The sequence below is a fragment of the Lemur catta genome, chromosome 1, assembly GCF_020740605.2.
Source record: "Lemur catta isolate mLemCat1 chromosome 1, mLemCat1.pri, whole genome shotgun sequence".
NCBI classification, from domain to species: Eukaryota; Metazoa; Chordata; class Mammalia; order Primates; family Lemuridae; genus Lemur; species Lemur catta.
In genome coordinates, this window is record NC_059128.1 from 177,292,618 (window position 1) to 177,319,510 (window position 26,893).

Consider the following 26,893-nt stretch of genomic DNA (forward strand, 5'->3'; position numbering starts at 1 on the left):
ATATTTAAGTGACTGAGATAAAATAATAATTTGAATTATCTTTTCAAGATAGAGTTTTGTTGCCATTTGTTGTACACAATGATAAGGTGTTTTTGACATTGGTATATAATTAAATAATAAAAGTTATGGAATTACTCAATAATCAAGGAAATAATTTTGATACTGCAACTACCTAAAAAAATAATTGCCAGAAATGCTACTTTTTAGTGCAAGAATAAAGCAATGAAAGACAAGTTATTAGGATTTTTTGGGTAGTCTTTATTGTTGACCAATAGGGCATGTGACCTTACTTTCACATGCCCTAATTTCTTTCTCTATCACAAAGTTAATTTCCCTTTTCAAAGGATACTCTAAAGACTACTCATCAATGACGATATGACATTATGTTTAATTCATGTCTTTGACTCAGGCCAGCCTGAATTCCAGTCCTGATTCTTCTATTTAATATCTGTGAACCGTGGGCTGGTTTCTTAGCCTCTTGATTTGGCTAAAATTCAATAAAATTTATTATTGAATAAATGAAAGTGTCTGTCCAAAGGTAGGGAAGTCCCCAGGCACATTGCAGAGATCTCTATCTCTATTTCTCTCTCATGCTCTTGGCTCTACCCTCCTACAGTTCTTTGACATATTTCCAACAGTTCTGGGCATATGTTGACAGGAAGTTATCCAGAAAAAGAAAAGGAACTGCCTTTACTTCTGTCTTTGCCCAGAAACCACCCAGAAGACTTCCCCTGTGTCATTGGCCAGAATTAGGTCATATGGTCATTCCTAAACCAACCATGCCAGGGGAAAGTGGTTGCCACTCATGTTTACCTTGCCAAGATCTATCACTGGAGCTATATATGAAGTCAGATTTCTCTGAATCACACGTGAGAGAGTTTGATTTGGAAACTTAAACTAAATTTAGGTTCCATTAGGAAGAATGTGTAAATGATTAGATAACCAACATAGTCCATTACCTATTTGTTGACTACCCATCAAGGAAGTTGAAGATTCAGTACTCTTATCTCCCATGCACATACACATCACACACACACACACACACACACACACACATACACACTCACACTCTCCATCTCCAATTCTCCCAATGTGCATTACAGTTTTAGTTAGATTAATATCTCATGTTTGCATGATTATGGTTGTGTAAATAATATTCTCTGTTAAGCTGAGTAATTTACTGTGATTTAATTTCATTTCTTATATGCTTTCTGCTTTTCCTAGGATTAATAATTACCTTTTTTTATTTCTTTAGTATGTAATGAACTATTGTTAAATCCTTTATTCAGTTGCTTAGTTTTCTTTGTGCCATCACTACATTTTTGTTCTTTGAAATAAACTGTAAAACTTCAACCAGTGTGATCTATCACAACAAGCAATTTATTTTTCTTTTTTCTTACAGATAACTCTCCTAGAGCAAACCTTCATCCTGCTCCTACCTGAACTGGTTGAGTTGCCTCCTATTCTCATGGGATTTCTTTTCACCATAATCTTTGGAATTTATTGGTTTCTCCCTTTTATGAAATCCCTAGTTCCCTGGTTTGTTCCATTGTTCTGGTAGAGCACATCCTCCAGTAACTTCCTGAGAAAAGATTCATGAAAAGTAAGTGTTTTGAAACTTTGCATGCCTAAAAATCTCTTCAGTGCACTCTCATACTTTAAATGCTAATTTCATTAAATATGGAATGTTAGATTGGATGTTACTTTTCTCCAGCATTTTGGATTGATTGCTCTGTTGTCACAATGACTTCTGATCAATCCTGTGTTTGTTACCTATTTCCTCCTCCCTTCCTCTTTCCCTTTTTAAATATTTTGTGTCCCTAGTATTCTAAAATTCACAGTGATGTAATGATGCATCTTGGGGTAAATCTTGCTCTGTGTACTCATTGGAGAATTTCTTCGAAAAATTCACTCCTCAATTTTCTGTATTTTCTCTCCTCCACTGATCCTCTAATTTTCTTACCTTCTCTTATCTTTCATTCCTTTGCCCTTTTGTTCTGCTTAGAAAATTCTTTAAATTTATCTACCACGCTCAAATTTTTGATGTCATAAAGTTTAGGAGTCTTTCTTATTTTCTGAATGTTAATCTTTAAATATCTTTCCATCCTTTCCTTATGAATACATTTTCTTTCAATTCTTCAAATATAGTGTTTTCCCTTTTCTTGTAGTTTTCTTCTATTTCATGCTTGCGCTTGTTTTCTCCCAGTTCCTTTGTTTTGGCCACTTTATTTGTGTGGAAGTTTGTCTTAAATGGCCTGATTGTCCTTGGCTTTCTGTTCACATATGGGTGAGGTGCTCCAAAGAGGACAGAGACCTCTGTGTGCAAAGGTGGGGTTTGTCAATTGGTAGACATTTTGTAAGGTGATAGGAGGAGGGGAGACTTGACCGATTTGTTTGGGGAGGGTTCCAGATGTCAGATACTAATCTGTCTTTTCTCTTGATGCAACTTTTCTACAGAAGAAAATTCCAGTCTCCTGAATGTAGGAGACAGATGACTTTTAAGCCTGGCTGTTACATTCTGGTTCCTGAGGAGGGTGGAACAGAAGAATCATGTGGCTCTTACTATTCAGTATGTAGAGATTCATTTAACTGTGATATTTGCAGTATGTTACCTTATATTATATTGCATCTTATGTGTGTTCATGAGTCTATACTTTTCTGTTTCATATTCTGCAGAAAATAAATCTCTATGTTACTGAGGGGTGGAGTCAAAGGAAGGATAGTTTTCCGGCCATGCTAGGTGGGATAGGGGATCTGAGGCCTAAAGACTTCCTACACAAACTTTAAACCAATTCTTTTGCTTGTAGCCTTATCAAATAACCTCACATCCCAGGTTACATGGTAGCTCCAGATTCTTAGCCCTTTTCTAGCAAGAAATGTTTTGTTTCTCATTGGAATTCTCATCTGCAGGCATTCCTGTTTCTGAAACCTGTATATACAATCTGAGTAATCAACATATTAAACATATATTCTTTAAAAACTGTATCATCAAAATGAATTTAGTCACTAAAGAATGAGTTTGGTGGTGTCAACATTCCGTAACATGTCTGATCTGTTTATTTTACTGTATCTATGTAATTATACCTCAAAATTTGAACTTGATCTGTGGAAATGAGGTGATCTGGGGAAAAAAAATGTTTTTAAGAAGAGTTCTTTGTAGATAGTCTATGTTTGTTTTATCTGTTAATAAGAACATATCTATGGTTCCAACTAAACTACTCTGCTTTATTCATGCTTCCTTTTGAAGAAATAAAATGTGTTAAGGGCACTTATCAGGGACTGGATAAGAATATCTTTTATTAGACCATTTTGATGTTTCATTAAATAGCAAATGTATTACTTCCTTTGTAAAACTTTGGACACTGTATATATCCTAAATTCTGAGTGTGTTGGATTAAACAGAAGCATTTCCAGTCCTCCTGGAACTTGCAATCTATCAGAGAGTACAATGATGAAAAAAGGAATTACAAACATGGTAAATGTGATGAAAGGACAAAGCACAAAGTACTTGGATATGGGTGGGTGTGGCTGGAGGGCCAGCCTAGTCAGTCCTTTGATAAGAAAATGTTTAAACAAAATGTGAAATGTAAAAGAGATTCAGTAGATAAAGGAAGAGTTAGGGAGAGGGTGTTTCAGAAATTGAAGGTCATAAATCGGGAGAAGAAACACAAATTCCTGACCAGTAGTGAGCAAGGGGGTATGTGAGAGGAGATGGGACTGAAGAAGCAGGGTGGAGTTGGAGGGGTGGTTGGCTGAGGAGATTTAGCCTTTATGTCAATGTCAATTGGAAGTCATTGAAGAGTTTAAAATACAAGAGAGACATAATCAGATTTACTGTTGAAAACTATCTTCCCAATTGCCATGCAGAGAATGGATTGGAGAGGTCACTACCTTTTGAATATGGTCCGAAGACATTACAAACTCATCTCTTTTTTTTTCTTTCCATAAGTGAATGGATGGAATTAAAATAAGATTCTGTTTGTTTTCATTATGGCAGATATTTTAAAGAAATAATATTTTTCTTGCAATAGTTGCTAAAACCCTCTCTCACAGCAAAAAGTTTGACCGGTAGTTAGAACAGAGAATGAAACAGAACCAGCTTTAGACTCCCTATTCTGGGCAGTAGTCCAACACATGTTGTCTAAATATATTCAGAAATAGCTACTTAATTGCATAAGTATAATGATATAACTTTCCTGAGACTTCTGTTATCATAATTAGCAAGAATTAAAATGAATATAAATATTGTAAATAAATTTTATGTGCAATATTCTTAAATCTATTAAGAATAATACAGTAAAGCATCCAACTTAGCAAATAAAGCATTACCAAGTAGCATTTGTTTCCAATGTAAGCTTTACATTCAATATTGAGGCACCAATTCCTTAATTTTTAAATGTGAAAGCATCCTATATTTATTTAATTGTACAAAAATTTCTGTACTAAAAAGTGTTTTATAGCATAAAAATATTTTTCTATTTATATTTAAAATAATTTGCACACATAATTTCAAGAAGATTTGTAAGCAATAAAGCAACATAGCATACATTACAGAAAACTCTCTTAGATTTAGAAGCAGAAGATTTTGTGGCTGCAGTACAAATAAATTTTATGCACAAAAAACCTGGAAGGGAAAGATTTTAAGTTGGATGATAGCCTTGATAGGAGTGTCTCTAATAGGATTAAAATTTAAGATTTTGTGTAAAGTAAAATTTAAAAGCTTGATTATAAAATAATTTAAATCTTTTATAGACTCCTCATAAAGTTCTCATTAAAAAACCTGGAACTCCCAGGTTATTTAGATCCTCACAGTTTAATGTTAAGGACTATTGTAGTCCATGTGGTTATTATGAATGTGTAAGTTTGCATTACGAATTTCCAGACAGTGAGAACTATAGAAATGTGCATGGTGGCACTGTTCATTTGTTAGTCTTGTGATAGATGGAGTAGGATGATAAAATATACATGTACAGTGCTAATATAATACATCACCATATCTTAAAATCCAAGTATGAAACATAATATGACTAACAGCTTTTCTGGGAAGCTCGTGATTTGTAACTCCATCTGTGTATTCAGAAATCTTTGGAATGTATTCAAATTATTCTAAGTGTAAATTTTGTTTTGTATTAAGTCAAAGAAATTTAACTGAAAGGCATAACCACAATAGTGGCTCAAATTCAGTGTCTGTTTTAACAAAAATTATTTCTCAAAACATATAATCTTTATAGCCAACAGAAATCAGTTTTTCCTTAGTCTAAGCTCAATCCAGTGTTTTCCCTATGAAGACTGTAAGTGCTGATGCAGGAGAAGAGGTCCACACAAAGTGCCCCCCTTTGTTTAATGTTTGCATTAATTTACTCTTTGCAGTAGTTTGGGAAAATACTTTCAAAAAAATTAAAATGTCCAGTTTCCAAATTTAATTAAGAAGCATACATACATATTCCAATTGTAAAATAAATCTTTGGATGATCTATTCTACTAGAGCAACATGATACTGAGAACCAGGTACTCACAGTACACTAGAGTCACCATCAAGACAGTCTAAGTCAATAATGTACACTTCTTGTCAGGGGTTGCTGAGACTTTCATATGTCCATTTACAAAAGGAATATTATGTGACTTTTTGCTGCATCTGAGTATGGTCTCGAAACAGCATTAAGAAGTTGCTGTGGAACATGAGGCATAGGTTTAACATTTCCCTGAATCATTACAAGGCTCTGCTAATAAATTTGGGATCATTTATGGTGTCAATAATTGCTTTGCACATTTCAGCAATAAAATATTTAGCCTCTTTTAGAGGGATGTAGCTGATGTGAAAAGTAAGATGATTCCATAATGATGTGTCAGGTCATCTTTTGTTCCTGGAGATCTTCTGCTTCTCCAGTGATTTCTCATCTGAAAGTGCCTTTTCTCACCTCCTGGGCCCCTGACATGTGGCAGGCCCAGAACCACACCAAGGCCTTTCACTTGCCTCATAGTTGGAACAACTCCCAGCTAACTGCCCCCATGAAAATGTTTATAATCAAATTGAATTATGAATTAAGTCAATGTAGCATTATTTGATATTTTCATAGAATTGTTTGGGAGGAGTATGACTTCTTTGGTTGAGTCAGAAACAAGGTAGAGCCCAACACTTATTTTTAAAGATATATCAATGCAATTTTGTTTTAGGTAACTTTGGATGCTAGTTTGAAAGAGACATCTTTGGTCAAGTGTGAGTTTCCAACCTTCCAAATAGTATAAAACTTGCTCTATACTTTTAAGCCATATCCTACATTAGAGATAGTCACATTGCTTTTAATCAACAATGGACATGAAGAAGAATATAGATAGTAACTTTTCCTAAATAAAAAAGTACCCTTTAATTTTCTGTTCAGTTTAATAAGATTTACCTAAGATGTGTAACCCCAAGTAATTATTATAATTTTTATAAGACAAACTTTTCCTCATTTTTTGCTCTTCACATGAGCTAAGTACAATCTGAATGAACAATGTTCAATAACAACAAAAAACTATTAAGTTCTTTCATGGGAAATTTCAAGAATTCATTTTTGACCTATATATGCTCCTGGGATGCTTTCTCTCTTGTGTCTGTAATGGCTTGTGCATTTCTTTACCTCTTTCCTGAGGATCCAACCCATAATCTCAATCTCAAAAGAATTCTTGTCCTTAATATAAAAAGTGGAAGCCATCAATATAAATTAAAGTTTTGAGCTAACTTCCCTCCCTATTCCCATTGGTCCAACTGTAGATGTAGCTGCATTTGTTGCCATCAGTGACTCTCCAGGAAGGTCTCTCCACCCATGCTTTGGATCCAGTCACATGTAACCTCGTACACCCCTATCCTATCAATGGCTCTCTCTCCCATGACCTCCACACCTCTCCCTCCTTATGCTTTCTTAAAATCACTTAAATATACTACATTTTCTGTTAGAATAAAAGCAAAAGTCCCACTTCTTTGACCTTACATATCCACCTATCCATCCACCCAATTTGTAGGACAGAGATTCTCAAACTTTTTGGTTTTACAAACACCTTACCTCCTTAAAAATTATTAAAAAGCCCAAAGATCTTTTGTTTGTGTAGGTTATAGTCATTGATATTTGCCATATTCAAAATTAAAACAAACACTTAATAATATTTATTGATTTTAAGATAATGTTACCATGTTAACATAAATAACATGAAGACTATTTTTGATAACAAAAATTTAGTAAAAAGAATGACAAATTCCTTTAATATTTGGTTTAATAGAACACAACTGTACTCATACTTCTACATTTAATCTGTTGTGATGTTTTTGAAGTATATGAAAAATATCAAGCCTTATAAAAATATGTAGCAGAAAAAGACAGGATTATTTTAATAGCTTTTTCAGATAATTGTGGATAGTCTTTTGTGATGACACACCAAAATTCGAAAAAGGGTAGTTTCTGAAAGTTTAGTTGTGATGTGTAATCTGAAACCATGTCAATGAATGTTTGGTACCCTGTTAAATGCAAATCTATTAATATATCTTATACTTTAAATGGACCTTTTTTTTACTCATGTATGATTTTGTAACATTGGAAGTTTGGAATATATTGAGTTGTGCAGATCTTCCAAATATACGGTGGAAAATTCCACCACATACTTGTGAGACAATGAGAGCAAAATAGGCAAATTATACTTTAATATTGTTATAAAAATAGTTTTGATTATTTCTAGACAATATGGCTAGAGATTAAGGGATAAGAATATGGGGTCAGATTAGTTTGTATGGCCGGGCGCGGTGGCTCACGCCTGTAATCCTAGCACTCTGGGAGGCCGAGGCGGGTGGATCGCTCGAGCTCAGGAGTTCAATACCAGCCTGAGTGAGACCCCGTCTCTACTAAAAATAGAAAGAAATTATCTGGACAACTAAAAATATATATAGAAAAAATTAGCCGGGCATGGTGGCACATGCCTGTAGTCCCAGCTACTTGGGAGGCTGAGGCAGTAGGATCGCTTAAGCCCAGGAGTTTGAGGTTGCTGTGAGCTAGGCTGACGCTGCGGCACTCACTCTAGCCCGGGCAACAAAGTGAGACTCTGTCTCAAAAAAAAAAAAAAAAAAAAAAAGATTAGTTTGTATGACTATGAGCTCTGCCCACCTTGAGAAAAATATGTGCCTTCATTTATCATGGATATAACAAAAATACCTATATCATTAGGACTTTTTTTTCACGTCAGATGGGTAATGTGCTGACATCATAACAAGGTTTGAGGGAGAGGGGAGCCACATCTCACACATGTGCATGAAAACCCACTCTCACACTTATGAACTACAAAAGGATCAGGACTGCTGTTATGTTGAAATGAGGTAATACATGTAACATACTGGCACATAGGAAATGACCAAGAGTGATAATTCTTTTTTACATTTCCTTTAGTTCTTCTAATTTCCTCCTGTGCTTTCAATTCATATTCATGTTCTCTACTTTCACCTTGTCTTCTCTTCTGGCATTTGAGATTCAAGGAACATGTGGCCTTAGGTCCTGACTGAAGAAAATTCTCAGGTTAGAATCTTCAGCTAAATCTAAATTGAAGGACCAGGAGACAAGCTAATTCATGCTTTTTAGGAAGTGGGAAAATGTCTAGAATTTGGAAGAGCAAAGTAAATGAGTTCTCTAATCCCAGATTCCAAAAGTTTCGTAGGTGAAGCATATGACTTACTAAGGGAAGGCTATGACTTATTGAGAGAAATCTCTAACTATTCCTAGGGCCTCCTTAAGCATCTCTGTAACAGGAAGAAGAGTTTCTCCTACAGGCTCCTTGAGTTGATGGAACATTTGAGAAAAGCATTATGTCAGCCTGGCAGAATAGTTGCATTTGGCTCTGGGGCCATAGAAATATGGCTGACCAGCCCTTTGTGAGAAGTCTGGCTCAAGTTAGGTTCAAATTTCCTGTTTTGGTTGCTATCGCTGCGTAACAAATTACCCCAAAATTTGGTAGTACAGCTTACAAAAAGCATTTTATTAAGCTCATAGATTCTGTCCTCAGGAATCAGACAGGGCACAGTACAAACAGTTTGACTCTGCTTCTCTACATCTGGGGTCTCAACTGGGAAAATTCAAAGGCTGAAGGAAACACAACAGAGCCAGAATCATCTGAACTTTCAGTCACTCTCACTTTTGGGCTGAGTGCCTACACACAATCTCTCCATAGAACTTGGGCTAATTCACAACATGGAAGCCTCAAGATAATCAGACTGCACAAAATGGCTTAGGGCTTTAAGCAGGAGTGTTCCAGAAACAAGCTGGAAACCACATTGTCCTTCGTGTCCTGGCTTCATAAGCCATATAGTGTCACTCCCACCATACTCAGCTGGTTGAGACAGTCACAGTCACAAAACTGCCTGTATTCAAGAGTAGGGGACAAAGACCCCACTTCTCTATAGGAGTAGTGTCACATAATTTTGTGACCATGTTTTAAAACTGCCTGAGTTCCAGACAAGGAAATTATTCCTAGAACTTATGGTAAAGAACAGTCTAATCCTGTGAGCTTAGACCCAGCATGGGGAACAAAGAAGAAAGTAACCAAAGGCTTCAGAGCCCTGGGAGTCAGAGGTAAACTTGAAAAGTTTGGGACTAAACTGGATTGGGCTTGAGAAGGATCAAAGGTTCTTTGGTATCAGAGCTGAGTATGAAGAGATTGAATGAAAAAGCTTGGAAGGAAAATGGAGAATACAGTAGAAATAAAGAAAATTAAATCACTCATAATCCAACCACCCAGAAGTAACCAGATTTTACATTTTGATGTGTTTCTTTTAGTGTTGTGTCTGTCTATATGGATGTTTGTGATTTATGTGTAGTATGTGTATGTGAGCATGTATGTGAAGCAACATTGCAATCATGCTATATAATCAGTTTTGTGTCCTGTCTTTCATCTCAAGAATTGGGTTACTTCTCATTGGCATCCAACCTGAAGAGATTTATATTTCAGCTTTCTTCACTTCTGCTAAGTCAGCTAAGTTAGTCTTGAAAGGGCTCCCTTGTGTCTAAGTTTCTCTGTCCAGTGCCAACAACCTGCCAGAGTTTTTGTTGTTATTATTGTCTTTTTAAGTATTTACCAATTTGAAAAAGACTTTCCAACCCAGAAGGTAGCAAATTTACTTTGTTTATAAACCTAAGGTAAAAGACTTAATTACAACGAAGCTTCTGCCCTATTAAGCAGACTCTGCCATCTTCCATCAGTGTGCCATTCCTGATACAGCAGTAACAGCAGCAAAGGAGATAAGAAAAAGTTACTATCCTAACCATTTCATCTTTTACAGAAACTATTGAGATGACCCCATGTTGCACAGTTGGCCACTTAATGCAGTGGTCCTCAGCCTTTTTGGCACCAGGGACTGGTTTCATGGAAGACAATTTTTCCATGGGCTGGGGTGGGTGTTGGGGGGGGACGGTTTTAGGATTATTCAAGCCCATTACATTTATTGTGCACTTTATTTCTATTGTTATTACATTGTAATATATAACAAAATAATTATACAACTCACCATAATGCAGAATCAGTGGGAGCCCTGACCTTGTTTTCCCGTACCTAGATGGTCCCATCTAGGGGTGATGGGAGACAGTGACACCTGAAGTGTGTTGCTTATGTCCAGTCTACTCCATAATCTTGTTTTGGTTGCTGTCACTGCAGAAAATCCTGCTTCACAAAGATAGAAAGTTGTAAATGGAAGCAGGCTTTTCAGTGCTTTTGAGACAATATCAGGATATTCCACCTTGACTTTAATCCAGAACATATGGAGATTTGAAGTTGTCTCAAACATACGTGTAAGGCCACCATCATTTGTGATCTCAAGCTGTTGATCCTCTTCTAGCATGAACAAAGTTGCTTCACCTGCCTTATTCACAAAGTAGTCATGCATCCATTCCTTCCTAGTTTGGGGATCTTTTGTGGTTGGACAGTAATGTTCAAACACTTTTGAAAGCTAAATAGGTGATCATGCACCAGCTGGGAGAAAGAAGGTCCTGGCTCAGTCTCTTACAAAATTTCTGCTAACTTTTGAAACATGTCAAAAGTCCCAATGTGACTCATTGCCCCCATAATTCCAGTTTGGCTTTAAATGCAGCAAATTTATCTGCCAACTTGAACATGGTTGTCATTCTCCCCTGAAGTGACAGATTGAGTTCATTGAGCAGGTTGAATATATCACACAAGTAAGTTTTTAGGCCCATTCTGTGTCACTGAAATGTGCTGCCAGTGGCGACTGTTTTTCTAAAAGAAATCTCTGGAGCAGCTTTCATAACTCAAAAACTCTGGCCAGTGATCTACCATTAGAAAGCCATCTCACTTTTGTGCATAAGAGGAGACATGTGTGCCCTGTATCCATCTCCTCACAGAGTTGTGTGAACAGATGTGAATTAAGGGCATGTACATTAATATGGTTGATAATTTTAATCACATCCTGCAAAATACTGTTTAGTTCAGGTGACATTTTTCAGCTAGCGAGCATTTCTCTATGGAAGACATGGTGTGTAGACTCACATTCAGAAGTGACCTCCTTGACCTGAGTAGTGAAACCAGAAAGCCGTCCTGTCATGCCAGCCACTCCATCCATGCGTATAACAACACAAAATGACCATTTCAGTTTTCCTGATATGCAATCATCCAAAGACTTGAAAAGTTCTGCAGCTGTGGTGTTGGTTGGCACAAAAGTGCACATAACATATCCTCATGACCTACCATTTGATCCAGCAATCCCACTATTGGGTATTTAAAAAAAAAAAAAAAAACAACATATCCTCATGGACATCTTCCTGAAAAAAATACATCACACAAAAACAAGCACTGTTCTCTTGTCAACACTGGTAGACTCGTCAACCTGGATTTCATACCATGGTGACTAATTAATCCTCTCTAACAATCGTGTTTCAGTATCCTCTGCTATTTCATCAATCCGTCTAGTTATAGGGGTAGCCAAAAGAAGAACACGTGCCACCCTTTGAACTGTAGCCTCTCCTAAAAGTTCACAGCAAATGTCCTTAGCAGCAGGCAGGATTAACTCTCCAACAATAGTAAAGGACTTCTTAGCTTTAGTAATGGGTTAGCCACTAAGAATGATGCTCTCAGTGCAGACATATTTGATGAAATTGTGGCCTTCGATAATTGCTTCTGTTTTTCATGTTCACATTTATTTTCTTTTGAAAAACTCTAAAGGTTTGTCTTTTAATGCAGGTTGTTTGGTGTTCACATGGCAAAGCAGTTTTGAAGGTTTTATGGCTTCATTGGATAGCCAGTCACCACATATTATACAAAATGGGCTTGGAGAATGAATCACCTGTTGCAATGTAACTGTAATTCAGGTAGGACTCTTGGCATTTTCTTTTAAATGCAGCTTTCATTTTATTGGCAGTCTTAGAGTCTTCTGCTGTCTCATTGGATCTCTTCCCCTTTTCAAAGAAGCTCTCCTGTTATGTTTGTTTTTTACTCATTTTTGCTAGGATTAGCTGCTGGGCTTACCAAAACTGTGACTGAGACAAGTGTGCAGTGTGGGAAAGAGGCACAGATGGAAATGGCAAATAAAATAATGGGTGGGGTATACATGGACTAAAATAAGTGCCAGATTCTGACTTCAAGCCTGCCACCAGAGGCAGCTGTATAATTAAAGTACATCAACTCATTTTCCACTATAAATCTTACCACGAGATACAGCTTTACAACTGAAGTAAGATGCTCACTTTCCACTACAAAGCCTGCCACCAGATGCAGCTTAATTGTCACTTGCCACTCACTGATCGGGTTTTGATATGAGTCTGCAAGCAATTGATTTACTATGGTCTCTGTGCAGTCACACCTCTCTGCTAATGACAATCTGTATTTGCAGCCTTTCCCCAGTGCTAGCTAGCATCACTGCCTCATAGCTAGAGACATAATTATTCTAATGATGCTATTTTCATCTATATTCTTTTTAAACTCCTCTTTTGAAATTTTCTTCACAGAGGCCATCATATTATTTTGCCTGTACTTAATGACATCTATCCAACATTGACTTAGTCCCTGTTTTTTGTTAGTCACTGTTGTAGGCAGTCAGAATAGAGTGTAAACATGGCACCCAAAACTGTTGCCTTTTCAGGGCTTATAAACAAACAACTTATAAATTATATTTTTGATGGTGTTAAGTGCTGAGACGAAAGAGAGAATGACTTGGGGGACTGGAAATGTTTTAGATAGAAGGGTCAGGGCATGCCTTTCTGACCTGTGAAGAAAAGGAATAAGCTACCTTAAGACACAGGAAGAGTGATCTAGGGCCTTTTGAGGAAACAAAGCTTGCTTTGTGGGTTAGTGGCAAGCCACTGGAGGTTTTCAGAGGGGAGTAACAATTTCGTAAGTCTATGAAAGTGGATTTGAGATAAGTGTGTGAAGGTGGTAAGTGATTCCACTGAAGCATAGAGTTTACAATACAAAATGGGTTTTGTAGTTTGGGGAGTAGGGAGTCATTTCTAAAAGATAATTTCTGAAACTGTATTAGCAAAAGAGACCTTAGGAGATTTCTCTCACCACAAGTAAGTACCTACTAAGAATAAATATCTTGTTAACAAGATATATGAGGGCAGTTATGTTTGTGAACAATTTACTATGTCTAAAATTTGAACGTTTGAGTTATCTGTAGATAGATAACATGCTTACTCACATACTTTCCTTGTCTTTTTGGGAAGGTTACACGTGGTGTTTATTTTTTTTAATTCTTCATAAAAACTGTAATAGTACACTTGAGACTAGAGCTTATACAGATGATCACACATTCAAACCTAAGCCCAAAGCAATGCAGTCTCCTTGAACTCTAAAAACAGAACTAGGTTCTGGTTCACTAGGGGAACTTTAAACTAGCTAACATAGACATGTGGAAACGTGGTATCCATACACATTTTTTCCCAGTTCATTTACTTTACCACTCAGACTTTGGGTATCTTCCCGAAAGTTTGTCTGTGACTCAGTTTTAGTTTCAGATGACTTCATACTTCCATCTAATCAAAGAAAGGGAACATGACTATTTAACAAATCCGTGCTCTCCGGTTAGGATGCCAGGAGCCTCAAGGGGGCTAATCTTGTGGCTTGGCACTTTCATCTTTTCTTTTTCCTTAAAAAAAAATTGTTGCTTACAGTTGGTCTGCTAACCAAACATTTCTTTTATCCCTTAAGGGTATTTCTGGGTCCATTTGCTTTGATAGCTCATGAAAGACTATACAAGAGCCTGGCTAAGTTACATTGGATAGAGCAAAACAAGCCCAGTTCCTACACTTCTTTCTTTTCTTTTGCCTAGTAAAACTGCTGAATTTTCAAGGTCCATTCTTATCCACATATATTACCTCATTTGAATTCTTATAATACCACAGTTGTCAAATCATTTTAGGCATTATGGCTTTCATTTTACAGACATAGAAGTGGAAGAGCACAGAGCTTCCTGTCTAGCTTAAAGTCACTCAGCCAAAGTCTGGGCCCCATGAAATCTAGTAAATTCTTTCTAATACATCCCATTGTCTCTGTAGAAAACACCCCACACTTACCAGATACATTCTTCCTCACAATTTAAGCATTTGTTGTTCTCTTATTGTTTATTTGCTATCTGTAGTGGTAATTTGTGTGGTTAGTGGAGGTTCTAGAAAATGAAGTTTACAAGTTGACAGAGATAATAGTGCTTCTTTCTCTTCAATGCACCATTTACAGAAGGAAATTCTATGGTTTAATTTGAAACTGACACTGAAAGCAGAAGTCAAGAGATAAATTTACCTAAATTCCTAGTTTAGCAAAGACAGCTATACTCTGAAGCTTACATTTCCATGGGAATGAAAGCAGGATGATAAATAGAGAAACGATCCTAAGAATTCTACACACATGTGCACACACACACCCTGGCTAGTCCATCTGTGCATTCTCTTGATGTAGAACCTTTTCTGTGTGGTTCAGAAAAAAAGATTAGCAAAAACTGAAGTAGGTTTAACTGGTCAAAAGGAGAATGGATTAAGGGTGGGGGTAAAAGTATCAGAAGTGGAGTTTGGGAGTTAGGTGCTTATTTGTTGAGTCAAGTGAGAAAATACAGCAAAGAAACTGAGCCAGTTGTTAATAAAGCTTAGGACTATTGGGGAAGGGAGATGAATAAAGAATATTTGGAGGTTTTATTGGCCATTAGCAAGGGGATTCCCCTTTGCTTCCTCATCAATGTTCAATCTCCTTAAGACTACTTTACATACAGAAGAAATCTACATTGCTCTAAAGTGATTTTTAGACTACCATTGTGTTGTTTTGTTTTGTTTGTAGGGCTGCCAGATTTCACAAATAAAAATAAAGGAAAACACAGAAAACCCTCCAATTAAATTTGACTTCCTTCAGGGACATTCAGATAAGAAATGAATAATTTTTTGCATAAGTCTCAAATATTGCATGGGACACACTTTTACTAAAAATTGATGCCTGAAATTCTCATTTAATCTGGCATCCTGTATTTCACTTAGCAAATTGGCTAACACATGAAGAATGCAAGAAAATTTATTTTATTGGCTTACATGCAAATTAGGGGAAAGTTTCCTGGAGGCTTTCAGGCAGTAACAGCTGTTCTCAAACTTGACCACACATTAGAATCACCTGGAGAACTCCAGCTGCCAGTGCAGTTGCTGTGGGATTCGGCCAGGTATAGAGTTTTTCAAGGCATTCCAGATGACTCTTCTGTTGCAAGGAGCTGATGACTGATGTCCAGTGTTTCTTAATCTGCCCTACACCTAACAAACACCAAGGGGACTTTTAAACAATACTCATGCCAAGATCCCACACCAGAACAATTAAATCAATGTCTCTAGGGGCAAGACCCTTGCGCTGTTATTAGGAAAAGTTTCCAGTAAACTTTAATGTTCCTTTAGAGTCAGTTAGCCCTAAATTATAGCCTAAAAATGGCATCCTAGGGCATTTCCAGCTATAGGAATAGTATTTCCGCTTTTCTTCGATTTTTTAAATTATGAAATTAATATATATTGTTATAAATTCAAGGAATGCAGAAATATCTAAAATAAAGATGAACTCTTCCAATTCTACTTTTTCAGAGGTATCTACTGTTAAAACCTTGATCTGTGTGTTTCCTATATGAAGCATACTATTGTTTAACTTATAAGATTTTCAATCATTTCCCAAAATGTGGAGAATTATATAATGAATCCCCTTGAATTCTTGATCTATCTCTAGTAAATATCAGTAAATTGGCAAGAAAATTCTTTTTAACATTTCTAATTAAAAATTAACTTGCAGACAGTAAGTGCACAAATCTTAAGTAAGCATGTAATTATTATTCAATATTATATACATACTCACATGTCTAAAACCAGATGTATACAGATTTCTATCACTCTAGAATGTTCTCACGTTCCATCCCAGTCATGCTATCCCAGTGACCACTATTCTGACTTCTATCACCATATATTAGTCGTATCTGATCTTGAACTTCATATAAATGGAATCATTGGGTATGTATTTTGTTCATTTTGGCTTGTTTCATTCCAGATAATCTATATTTGCATTTTGAGGCTGTTATGAATACAGCCATTGTGAATATTATTGTACATGTCCTTTGGCAAACATGCAATTCTCTTGAGAATATGCCTAAGAGTGGGATTTCCAGGTCATAGGATAAGTATATGTTTAGTTTTAGTAGATACTTTCCAAATGGTTTTCAAAGTGGTTGAAACAACTTATGAGATTTCCAGTTGTTCTGTATCCTAACCAACACTTGGATGCTCAATCTTTTAAATTTTAACCATTCTAGGCAGATAAATTTTGATGCAGGTAAAAATTTATGTACTTCTGCCTGTGGCTTGCCCAGTAAGCATAGGGAGGCATAACTATCTATTGTGTTTTTCAACTTACCTCTGTGTTATTTCCATTATTTCTTCCCAGAACTTTCATTGCTTCTACTCAGCTGCCAACTAAATCCTAGATGTGAGCTGATAAACATGAAATAATAAATGAGAAGGAAGCAAGCATCATCCAATAGACATGTTTTTAAAATGTAACTAGCTGCCCATATTTATATATAGGAAATTCCACATAATATTTTGGATTGCACACTATGTTGAAGAAAAAGTAGAAGACAAAAAAAAAAAAAAAAGAACAATACAACTTGTTGGTGTTGTTTACAAACTATTATCTTTCCTTCTAGGTATGTGGTAAGATTTCATATTCTAGTCATTTGAAGTTGGACTATATGACTCAATTTGGCCAATAAATTGTGACAGCAGGTGAGGTGTATTACCTCTGGGCAGAAACTTTAAGAACCAGTCTGTGAGTTGCAGTGTCCACTTTCTCCTGCCTTAGCACATATGGAAACCTGGGTCCCAGTGGAGGTTTTGCCAGCACAGGTCCTTGAGTGACTGTGATGAATAGACATGTCCTTACGGGCTGGATTGGACACATAGTGTAAGTGAGAGACAAATCTTTGTTCTTATAGGCTGTTAAGACCTTGGCGTTGTCACCACAGCATAATCTAGCCTACCCTGACTGGTAATCTGTCCATCAAAGTCCCACATGTTCCAATGGAACAATCTGTTGGTGCTAAATATTAATATCAGCTTCTCCCTTCTCCCTTTAGATACTCTGTGTAATCTCCAGTTTGCCACAGTTTCTGATAGTCCTAACTCACTTACTGTGTCACTTACCTGGCCTCTACAGGAATTTGAGTGTGTGATGTGACAGTATGTTCTGGACTGGGGACAAGTGCATTTTACTGGGAAAATCTAGTAGAATAAAGGTCCTATTGGATAAAGATGGATAAATTTTATTTTTAATAGACTTTATTTTTTAGAGAAGTTTAAGATTCATAGTAGAATTTAGCAGAAGGCATAGTGTTCTTGTATACATCCTAACCCCATAAATGCACAGCCTTCCCTATTATCAACATGCTGCATGAGAGTGGCACATTGTTATGGATTGTTATGGTTGGTAAATCCATATTGACACATCATTATCACCCAAAGTCAATAATTTACATTAGAATTGACTCTTATAGCTGTACATTATGGGTTTGGACAAATGTATAATGATACGTATCCACTATTGGAGTCATGCAGAGTAATTTCAGTACCCTAAAAATGTTCTGTGACTCTTTATCCCTCACTCACCACAAACCCCTGGCCACTGATCTTTTTATTATCTCCATAGTTTTTTTTTTTTAATTTAGGGGGTAAAAGTGTTTTTTTGTTACATGGATGAATTTTATAATGGTGAAGTCAGGGATTTTGGTGTACCCATCACCCAAATAGTGTACTTTGTACCCAATAGGTAATTTTTGACCCCTCACCCACTCTGACCCTCCCTGCTCCTGAGTCTCCAAAGTCCATTATACCACTCTGTATGACCATGTATACCCATCCTTTAGCTCCCACTTATAAGTGAGAACATGTGATATTTATTTTTCCATTCTTGAGATACTTCACTTAGAATAATGGTTTCCAGTTCCACCAAGACAAAATACATCATTTCATTTTTTCTATGACTGAGTAGTATTCCATGGTGTAAATATATACCACATTTCCTTTATCCACTCATCAGTTGATGGATACTTAGGTTGATTCCACATCTTTGCACTTGTGAATTGTGCTGTGATAAACATACAAGTACATATGTCTTTTTGATATAACAATTTCTTTTCCTTTCAGTAGACATCCAGTAGTGGGATTGCTGGATCAAATGGTGGATCCATTTTTTGTTCTTTGAGGAATCTCCATAATATTTTTCATAGAGGTTGTACAAGTTTACATTCCCACCAACAGTATATAAGTGTTCCATTTTCACTATATCTGCATCAACATCTATTATTTTTTGACATTTTAGTAATAGCCATTCTGACAGGAGTAAGGTGGTATCTCATGATTTTAATTTGAATTTCCCTGATGATTAGTGATGTTGAGCATTTTTTCATATGTTTGTTGGCCATTTGTATATCTTCTTTTAAAAAATGTCAGTTCATGTCTCTTGACCACTTTATAATGTAGTTATTTGTTTTTTTCTTGCTGATTTCTTTGAGTTTCTTATAGATTCTAGATATTAGTTCCTCACTGGATGCATAGTTTGTGAATATTTTCTCCCATTCTGTAGGTTGTCTGTTTACTCTGATGATTATTTCTTTGGCTGTGCAGAAGCTCTTTAGTTTAATTAAGTCCTATTTATTTATTTTTGTATTTCTTGATTTGCTTTTAGGGTCTTAGTCATAAATTCTTTGCATGGGCCAATGTTTGGAAGGGTTTTTCCTAAGTGTTTTTCTAGAATTGTTATAGATTCAGGTCTAATATTTAAGTCATTAATACATCTTGAATTAATCTTTGTGTATGGGGAGAGACAGGGGACCAATTTCCTTCTTCTGCATGTGCCTACCCAATTTTCCCAGCAAGATTTATTGAATAGGGCCTTCCTTCCCCAGTGTACATTTTTGTCTACTTTGTGGAAGATAAATTGGTTATAGGCATATGATTTTATTTGTGGGTTCTCTATTCTGTTTCTTTGATATGTATGTCTATTTTTATGCCAGTATCATGTTGTTTTGGGTGCTATAGCCTTGTACTATAATTTGAAGTCAGGTAATATGATGCCTTCAGATTTGCTGTTTTTGCTTAGGATTGCTTGGCTAATCAAGCTCTCTTTTTATTTCATATAAAATTTATCATTGTTTTTTCTAATTCTGTGAAAAATTAAGCTGATATTTTGATGAGAATTGCATTGAATCTATAAATCAATTTGGGCAGTATGGCCATTTTAACTATATTGATTTTTCCAATCCAAGAGCATGGGATGTTTTTCCATTTGTTTGTGTCATTTCTGTCATCAGTGTTTTGTAGTTGTACTTGTAGAGGTCTTTCACCTCCTTGGTTTAGTATAGTCCTATATATTTTATTTTATTTTATTTTGCAGCTATTGTAAATGGTATTGAGTTCTTGATTTGACTCTCAGTTTGTTTATTATTGACTGGAACTATCCTTGTGTCCCTGGGACAAAACCCACTTGAACGTGGTGAATTATTTTTTGATATACTGTTGGGTTTTCTTTGCTAGCATTTTATTGAAGATTTTTGCATTTATGTTCATAAGGGATATTGGTGTATAATTTTCTTCTTCTTCTTCTCCTTCTCCTTCTCCTTCGCCTTCTCCTTCTCGTGTCCTTTCTTCACTTTGCTATCAGAATGATACTGGCTTCATAGAATGAGTTAGGTAAGATTCCTTCTATCTCAATTTATCAAAGACTTTTAGCAGGATAGGTATCAGTTATTATTTGTAGGTCTGGTAGACTTTAGCCCATCTGGTCCTGGACTTTTTTTTAATTGGGAGATTTTTTATTTCTGATTCAGTATTGCTACTCATTATTGGTCTGTACAGGATGACTGTTTCTTCCTGATTTAGGTTTGGGGGGTTGTGTGTTTCCCAAAATTTATCAATTTCCTCTAGATTTCTAGTTTTTGTGCATAGAGGTTTTCAAAGTAGTCTCGAATGATCTTTTATATTTCTGTGGTGTCAGTTGTAATGTCTCCTTTTTCATTTCTGATTGAGCTGATTTGAATCCTCTCTCTTTTCTTGGTTAATCTAGCTAATGGTCTATTAATTTTATTTATCTTTTCAAAAGAACCAAATTTTCATTTTATTGATCCTTTGTATGTATTCTTAGTTTCAATTTCATTTAGTTCTACTCTGATCTTTGTTGTTTCTTGTCTTCTACTAACTGTGGGCTTGGTTTGTTCATTTTTTTTTCTAGTTTCTTAAGGTATGACATTAGATTTCATTTTGTGATTTTTCTGTCTTTTTGATGTTGGCATGTCATCCTCTAAACAGCCCTCTCAGCACTGCTTGTACTGTATTCCAGAGATTTTGGTAGCTAATGGTGCCATTGTCATTCAATTCAAAAAAATTTTGATTTCCATTTTGATTTCATTATTGCCCCAAAGATCATTCAACAGCAGGTGGTTTAATTTCCATATATTTGTATAATTTTGAGAGTTCCTCTTGGAATTGATTTCTAGTTTTATTCCCCTGTGTTTTGAGACAATACATAGTATGATATCAATTTTTTAAAATTTTCTGAGACTTATTTTGGAGCCTAACATATGGTCTATCTTGGAAAATGTCCCATGTGCTGATAAGAAGAAGGTATATTCTGTGGTTTGGGGGCAGAATGTTCTGTAAATGTCTGGTAGGTCCATTCATTCTAGAGTCCCATTTAAGTTTGGTATACTTTGATGATTTTCTGAGTCAATGATCTATTTCTGTTACTGAAGTGTTGAAGTCCCCCACTATTATTGTTTTGCTGTTTATTTCATTTGTTATGTCTAACAGTATTTTTTTTTTTAAGAATCTTGTAGCTCTGGTGTTAGGTGCATATATATTTAGGATTGTTATATCTTCTTGTTGAATAGATAACTTTATCTGTTATATAATAACCATATTTGTCTTTTTTTTTTTTTTTTACTGTTGTTGGTTTAAAATGTGTTTTATCTAGTATAAGAGTACCTACTCCTGCTCACTTTTGGTTTTCATTTACATGAAACATTCTTTTCCACTCCTTTACCTTGAGTCTTTGACACCCTGTATGAGTTAAATGGGTTTCTTGGAGACTTCAGATACTGAGTTGTGTCTTTTTATCCATTCCACCCATCTGTATTTGTAAGTAGGGCATTTAGGTCATTTACATTCAAAGTTAATATTGATAAGTGAGAAATTGTTCCAGTCATAATGTTGAGTGTTACCATTTGCTTTCTATTCTCCCTTGTGTTACTGTTTTATAAGAGCTGTGAGTTTTTACTTTTGAGTTTTTTTACACTGGTGGGTATCAACTATTCTTTTCAGTGTTTAGAGCACCTTTGAGCATTTCTCTTAGGCAGGTCTAGTGGTGGCAAATTCCCTCAGCATTTCCATGGTCTGGGAAAGGCTATTTTTCCTCCATTTGTGAAACTTAGTTTTTCAGGATACAAAATTCTTGGCTGACAGTTATTCTGTTTAAGAAGACTAATGAGGGGACCCCATTCCCTTCTTGCTTGTAAGCTTTCTGCTGAGAAGTCAGCTGTTAGTTTGCTGGGTTTTCCTTTGTAAGTTATTTGATGCTTTCACCTCTTAGCTTGTAGGATTTTCTCCTTCACTTTAACTTTTCCCAGTCTTATGACTATGTGCTTTGATGATGTCTTATTTGCAATAAATCTTCCAGGAGTTAAATGACCTTCTTGTATCTAGATGTCTAAAATTCTAACAGACTGGGGAAATTTTCCTCCATTATTCCCTCAAATAAGTTTTCCACACTTTTTGCTTTTTCTTCCTCTCCCTGAGGGATACCTATGATTCTAATGTTTGGGTGCTTTATATAATCTCATATTTCTCAGAGACTTTGTTCATTTCTCTTGCTTCTTTTTTATATTTTACTGATTGGGTTAATTCAAAAGACTTTCCTTCAAGCTCTGAAATGATTTCTTCTGCTTGGTCTATTGTGTTGTTACAACAGAAATTACCTAAATGACTCTTTCATTTCCAGAAGTTGTGTTATTTTTTTTAAATATCTATCTCTTCAGTGAATTTTTCACTCATGTCCTGAATTATTTTTTTGTTTGTTTGTTTGGGCTGGTTTTCAACTTTCTCATGTATCCCATTGAGCTTACTTGTAATCCATATTTTGAATTCTATATTTGATATTTCAAACATTTCCTTTTGGTTGGAGTCTATTTGGGGATGTTGAAACAGCCTATTTTATTATATTGCCAGAATTTTTATGCTGGTTCTTTCCCATCTGGAACCTCATCCTTCAGCTCAAGACAGATAGCTTTGCTGTTTATTTTTTCTCCTGTGCTGCTCAGTGTAGAGTCAGAAGTACACTGCCTTTCAGCTATGCAGTTAGGTACCCACTGTCATGTTGCTTGCAATTTGGGTTGGTTGGTCCTCTGAACCCTGGGAGAGTATCCAGATGCAAGCAGAAGTGGACTAGATTAGGTAATCTTCAGTCTCTATGCCTCTGGATGGAGTGCTTGAGTCCTGGAGTACCAGATGAGACCAGGCTAGCAAACATGCCCTCAATCCTCCCTGAGTTCAGGCTCCGGCTGAAGGGTAGGGTCATCGCCTGGTCAGGAAGAATGTTCAGGCAGGAAAAGGGCAGATGCGCTGTGAGCCTGCAACAAGAGGGGCAGGCCCCTCTTGATGAGGTTAGCAGAGACTGACAGCTGTGTGGTACACCCACTGCTTGCACCTCCCTCTCTCCTTAGTAACAATGTTCTCTTTCCTTCAGGGGCAGAAAACTGTCCAGATGCCAGCTCACACCCTGGCCAAGCTGCAGCATAAGTGGTGTAGGCATCTTAACCTGCTGTGTTCAGGGCTACCAGACTGACTTTGGGCTGTGGCTGAAATGCTCTAGTGGAGGAGATGTAATTGTGCCAAGGACTTGCCTCCAAGGATGGTAGGCTCCTTCCAGAAGGGACCAGTAGCTGAGGGAGAGGACTGTGAGCCCCTCCCTTCCTCCCTCAGCAGAGGTGGTAGTTTTTCCTTGGATGCAGGTGGTGGCAGTGGTGGGCCAGGCAAGTGTGTGAGTTCCAGCAGTGGCAGAATGATTCTGGTGGGTGATGCCAGTGGCTACAGTGTGGGGACACCACTTACAGACTCAAGCATGCAGCTATCAGGCTGTCCTGCTCTCAGCAACATTACCACCAAATCACTGCTCAGAAGGGGCAATGGGGTCCCGCTCTTTGCCCCAGGGACAGACGGCATGCCACCAGTGGGGTCACAGTCACCACTCATGTCTTCAGTGAGGCAGCCCCCTGGCTCATGCACCCTGGCTTCACCTGGTAGCAGCAGCAGTGGCTGAGCCTGCATTGGTGTGTGGAGACGAGTAGGGGTCCTATTCTCTACCCATGATCTGGAGCACAGAGGCTACCCGGCCAGTGAGAGGAGAATTCACTCTCTGCTGATGAGGTAGGGAGCTCTCAGGCTCTGGAAATTGTGCACTTTGGTTTCCTTTGTCTCCAGAGCTGCCTTTTTGCCATGCTGCATCATCCTTTTCCAGTGAGATGGTACTCCCTGTGGGCTAGAGCAATGGGGACCCTGAAGTACCCCAGTCCTGCCAGTGCTGTGCCACTGAAGCCCTCTAGGTGGACACTGGGGAATGTCAGAGGGAACTCCCATGATGTGGAGACACAGGGGCTGTGATTCCCAAGGGAGGATGCAGTCCCAAGATGGCATGTTCTCATAGTAGTGCCCTGCCAGAGCCACCCAGGACTGGGGTGACAGGCAAGTGACCCAGCATGAGTTCCCAGCCCAGTGTGATGCCGTGGGAACAGGGGTCAAAATCATGCTAGTATCAGGGTTCACGTGGATAGAGAAGCTCTCCCATGGAAGAGATCACAGCAGTCTACAGCAGGGATGTGGACCAAGTAAACTCTCTCACAGTTTCCCCACAATACCAAGTCCCTTTGGGCTCCTGCAGATCTCTGCTGATTGGTGACTCACATCTTTCTTCTGTGTTTCAGATGTTTCTTGTGACCTCTCCAGTGGACTCCAGTGTTTTCTCCTTGGCATTCTATCCAACGGATGATTTTCCACTTATAATTTTGGTCCTTCTTTCTAGAGAGGGTAGCTCGATGTCTTTAGTCAGCCATCTTGTGACATATTTGTAATGAATTTTAAATAATATAGTCATTTTGGTGGTATTTCTTACGTCACTCAAGTGAAAAATGACTATGCATCTATTCCTTTACTGAGACAGGGCCTAATCACAGTACATTGAAAGTTCTCTTACATTTTGGGGAAATGGAAGGGCAAAATTGGTTCATTTGAGAATAAAAATGGGGAGAGAAGTGGTGGCCTGGGAACCTGGCAGTATGAAGGATACTCTTTATTATTTGTATTTGAGTTTAGCAACCTGCCATTTTATAAGAAGGTACTTGCAAGTAACTAAGATGCTTATACTCTGACAAGAATATGCCAAGATAGAAAAATTTTAAAAATCAATTAGGTTATTATATTTAAATTTGTCAACTCTTAGACATAGTTTTAGAAAATGAACATCTATCTTATGGTTTGTAAATGTAAAAGATTTATGTGTTGGAAGATAAAATCTTTTATTGTTAGGTTCAGATTTAGATAACTGAGATCCAGATAAGATAGATATTTTATTTCTTACATTTAAGTATGTCATTGGATACTTTAGGAACCATATGGCAGCTCTGTGGTATCACTACTTTATCTAAGAAGTCTTCAGCATTCCGTTTCTTCTGTCTTGTCTACTATTCATGGTTTCCACTCCCAAGATCAAATTCTTGGAGGAAAAAAAAATGAGCATCCTGAAATAAAGAAATCCTTGAGCTGATGCTGCCCCCTATTGTAGATTGTTTTACTCAGTCTACTGAAATGTGGTTCTGGGGACAGAAGACAGCAAAACTAGACAAATATTTTCTCACTCTATATACTCTAATTGCTTCTCTCAGGCATCTTCCATTTGCCTCTTTCTGAAAAATCAAGAGTTTTAAAAATAGTCTAATTTCTAACTGTGTTTGCTTTTATATGTTGTAAGGAAAAAATTAAAACTCAATTAAATTATGTTTAATGACTTTTAACTAGGACAATTTGAGCAAACGTGTTTTTAAATGGTTTATAGAAAAGATCCTACAATTCTTCTAAACAAATATGCCCCAGACTGTATTGCAGGAGAGTTAGCATCATTTCAAATGCATGTCTTTTACCTAAAAACAGACATATTAAACATATTTTAAGAGAATCTAGAATTCAATAATGTGATGATAGAAAGGTAATATATGTCATCTCAAATAGAAAATAAAGATTTAGCTGTAAATTAAGTCTAATAAATAGTAATAATTTGTGAGTTCCAAAATTATTTTGTTATATTTATATTAAAGCATTTTCCCCTGAAAATTTCATTCTAAAAACTGTGCTCAGTTTTTAAAAACAGGTCCCTCCCATTGGTGGCAATGTTGCAACTAGATAATTTTAAAACATTCCTGCTAAAAGACACCTGAAGTCTAGCTGCAGTATAACCAAAAGCTATGTGAATATAAAATGTAACCTCTAGGAGAGTAATAGATTTTTTAAATTTTTACCTCAGCATATTATGGGGGCACAAATGTTGAGGTTACATATATTGCCTTTGCCCCACCCAAGTCAGAGCTTCAAGTGTGTCCATCCCCCAGAAGGTGGCACCGCACCCCTTAGGTGTGTATATACCCATCGCCTGCTCCCCTCTCCCACCTGCCTTACACCCGAAGAATGTTACTACTATAGGTGCACATAAGTGTGGATCAGTTAATACCAATTTGATGGTGAGTACATGTGGTGCTTGTTTTTCTATTCTTTTCATACTTCACTTAGTAGAATGGGCTCTAGCTATATCCAGAATAACACTTGAGGTGCTATATCACCATTGTTTTTTATGGCTGAGAAGAACTCCATGGTATACATATACCACATTTTATTAATCCACTCATGTATTGATGTGTCCTTGGGTTGTTTCCACATCCTTGCAATTGTGAATTGTGCTGCTATAAACATTTGAGTGCAGATGCCTTTTTTATAGAATGTCTTTTTTTCGTTTGGGGAGATGCTCAGTTCAGTAATGGGATTGCTAGATCAAATGGTAGTTCTACTTGTAACTCTTTGAGTATATCCATATTACTTTCTACAGAGGTTGTACTAGTTTGCAGTACAACCAGCAGTGTATGAGTGTTCCTATCTCTCTGCATCCATGCCAACGTTTGTTGTTTTGGGACCTTTTGATAAAGGCCATTCTCACTGAAGTTAAGTGATATCTCATTGTGGTTTTGATTTGCATTCCCTGATGATTACAGATGTTGAGCATTTTTTCATATGTTAGATGGCCATTAGTCTGCCTTCTTTTGAAAAGTTTCTGTTTATGTCCT

General features: G+C 36.9%; 1 long non-coding RNA gene and 1 pseudogene across 4 annotated transcripts in view; one reads left to right on the forward strand and one right to left on the reverse strand.

The window, feature by feature from the left end:
- The window catches only part of LOC123641373, a 33,519-nt gene extending 7,793 nt beyond the window's left edge, over positions 1–25,726 (forward strand). For all 4 annotated transcript variants that reach the window (XR_006736280.1, XR_006736281.1, XR_006736283.1 and 1 more), the window contains 4 exons: positions 1,403–1,603; positions 2,458–2,569; positions 12,205–12,332; positions 24,491–25,726. This is a non-coding gene — a long non-coding RNA (uncharacterized LOC123641373). The remainder of the gene's footprint in view (positions 1–1,402; positions 1,604–2,457; positions 2,570–12,204; positions 12,333–24,490) is intronic.
- On the reverse strand, positions 8,206–8,315 carry LOC123630939 (annotated as a pseudogene).
- Positions 25,727–26,893: the final 1,167 nt, after the last annotated feature.